At 50.1% G+C, this 3,008-nt stretch overlaps 1 pseudogene; it reads right to left on the bottom strand.

Moving 5' to 3' along the window:
* Positions 1 to 556: 556 nt before the first annotated feature.
* LOC138687949 (U2 spliceosomal RNA) lies at positions 557 to 719 on the bottom strand (annotated as a pseudogene).
* Positions 720 to 3,008: the final 2,289 nt, after the last annotated feature.

Genomic DNA, 3,008 nt, shown 5'->3' on the forward strand with positions numbered 1-3,008 from the left:
AACCTCCCCATGATCAAAAAAACCCCAAATTCCACTGATGGCACCAGCCTCTGAGCCCCGTATTAACCAGGTGTGTTTTCCTGTTCCTTTCAGTATATTTCCCTGCCAATGAAGGGACTGAGGAAAACACTACCTGTGCTCCCGATCCTTCCACTAATCGCCCCAGCGCCCTGAAGTCCCTTTTGATTGCCTTTGGATTTCTCTCTTTAATCACATCACTGCCAACCTGCACAACAGCAATGGGTAATAATCAGAGGTCCGAACCAGACCAGGGCGTTCCCTGGTAATGTCTTTTACCCGGGCCCCAGGGAGGCAGCAGACTTCCCTGTGGGATGAGTCAGGTCTGCATATTGGGTCCTCTTTCCCTGTCAGAAGGGAGTCACCTACGACAATTACCCTCCTTTTTCTTTTCTTTTTTTTTTTTTGTGTGTGTGAATATCACTGTCCACTCATCCAGCTGCTAAACTCTTCTCTGGGTGGTTGGTGTTATCCATTGCTGTGTCTCTGGTTTTTGGAGGCAGCACAATGCCAGGTCAGTGAGTGAGGTGGATAAAACAAAGCTTCTAGTCCATCTCCCAGTGTAATAGAAAGTCCATTTAAATCAATTTAGTATAAAATCAATAGAATGTGAAGTCCTCAAGTGGAAGACATATCAAATATTAAACTGGTAAGAAAAGATACTGCAGTTGATTGTGGCTAGATCTTAGCCTGTAGTCTGTCAGTAGAACTGTTAGCACTATCTTTTGAGTTAAGTTGTCAGAAGCTGGAGTTGTGTATGTAATGCTTCCCTTTTTTGAAGTTATTTTTCCAAAACTATGGATTCTGCTTAAAGACTGGATCTTAATCTTGGGGCTATGTAAGCATTGTGGAAGTCAGTTAAATGCCTAAATAGATAGTGAAGGCTCTCAAATCTGTCCTAAAATATCTCTAAGTTGTTTTCTTCTTTTAAATATGTAGCTTTCTTTTAGAGTTGTGTTTCATAATGTATCATTTTCAGATATTAGAAGTATGAGCTGGAGTTAAAAAAGGTGGTTATACCACCACTTCCGGGTCAGTACACATAGCTTACGTGCCTCCTTTGTGTTGGTTACAAGCATTCCTAGTCCTCTGATCTGGCTGAAAAGTATGACAGGGAACGATTTTGTTCCTTGATCTCGTTCAGTGTGCATTTGGGTACCTGCCTAAGAGATGCACCATGGAAGCACCACAATTGGTTTGTGAGCTGATGCTTAAAGTATTGGGGTTGAAGAAATACCTGTCAGTGCCTGCAGAAAGGCAGCGGGAAATTTAAGACTCTCCTAGCGAGTCTGCAGTATCATTCCACCCTCCCAGAGAGTCTGTAATATAATTTCTTTTACTTTTGGGAAGGAAATGGAAGTTAGTTGGAGGAGGTGGCAGTGGGAACAGTGAAGTCGTTTTGATGAACAAAGCAGGGAAAAATCGAATCTATGCTAATGCAGTTGATGTTTACATTAATGCTCAGAAGCTGAGAATGACTGAAAGAAAGAATGATTGTGTGGTTAAAGCAATGACGCCTGACTCAGGAAATCTGTGTTCATTTCCTGGCTTTGCTATCTCTTTAGCTTTGCGCAAGAGATTTAATCTCTCTGCTTACTTTTTTTTTCTTCCTGTACCACAGGGGAGTAATTATGCCTCAGATTGTTCTAAGAATAAATGCATTAACGTGGCTGGTACATTTAAGTTCAGGCAAAAAGATATACAAAACCTTCAGTTCTTTTTCCTAACCTTTTAAAAAAGGCCTTTCTGCTATCTATGGGGCAAATGTACTGGAGTCTTCAAGCCCTGTGTCTAGAAGGGTGAGGAGGCACTTGCAGTGCCTGCGCTGACATCTGCAAGCAGGTCTTACACCCTGGCAGCGCGCCCAACTTGTAGTCAAGAGGCTGCAGCAAATGATGCTTATCAATTACAGGGTGGTGTCTTTTTTTTCTACTTGAACATAGCTGGAAGCTACTGCATGGCTTGCTTCCTGTGGGAGGCCTGGTGAAGCAGGCAGGCAAAAATTTAGACGTATTGACACTCAAAACTTGTGAGAAAAACGAAACTTTGAAAATCTGAAGTTGAAGCACAGCAGTACAGATGCTGAAACACTAAGACAACACATACATGAAGGTCCCAAACCACAGGAGATGCGGAAACACAAGCCCCAAACAAGCACGCAGGCGGCTGGGAAAAGCAGCGGGGTATGAAGGATCGGCGAAACCATCCTGAACCACCTCACGTAACCAGAGGTGGGTAACTTCCTGAACCTCGCAGAAGGTTCTGGTACTCTGGCAGTGCCTTCCAGTTCCTGGCACAGGCGGAAAAGGCGAGGAAATTAAACTCGGAAGTCCTTCCGCAAGCACCAGCAGGGAGAAAGCCCGGTCTCCCGTGGATTTGCATCTCACTGGTGGCTGCAGGAGCCCTTCCAGGCTTTTCACCTAGCAGGGACATTTGTGAGGCCTCTTTCCCCTGCGAGTCCTCTCCACGTCCCAGAGCCAGGACACTCGCAGGCCTGTTTCCGTCAGCACTTTTAACCACCGGGTTTTTGTTTGGTTTGGCCAACGGACTCACTAATCGCTAGGGCAGACTGGAAGACGTGGCCGGCGGGCCTGCAGGCCTCGCGGCCTCGCCAGCCCGGCGTGACACAGCGCCAAGGCAGCCCCGCAGCCAGCCCGGCCGGCGGGCACGGGCGAGGCGCCATGTCGTTGGCGGAGCGCGCAGAGCTCGCCGAGGGGGGTCGCCGTGGCCGCCCCCGCTCCTTCCTTCCCGCCCGCCGCGCGGGCGCAGGCGTCGGCAGGAGGGTGCGCGCGCACAGCGCCTAACGGTCGACGGGGGGGAGGGGTCCGGCGGCCCGGGGCGCGCCGCCCGCGCTGACGTCAGGGTGAGGCGAGGGGCGCGGAGGGGCGTGAGGAGGCGGCCCAGGCGCCCTTCGCCGGGGCATGCGCGGTGGGGCTGCGCGCGCCGGCCCTCCCACCGCGGGCCGGGCCGGGCCGGGCCGGGCCGGGCGG

Source organism: Haliaeetus albicilla, chromosome 11 (assembly GCF_947461875.1).
Source record: "Haliaeetus albicilla chromosome 11, bHalAlb1.1, whole genome shotgun sequence".
Lineage (NCBI taxonomy): Eukaryota > Metazoa > Chordata > Aves > Accipitriformes > Accipitridae > Haliaeetus > Haliaeetus albicilla.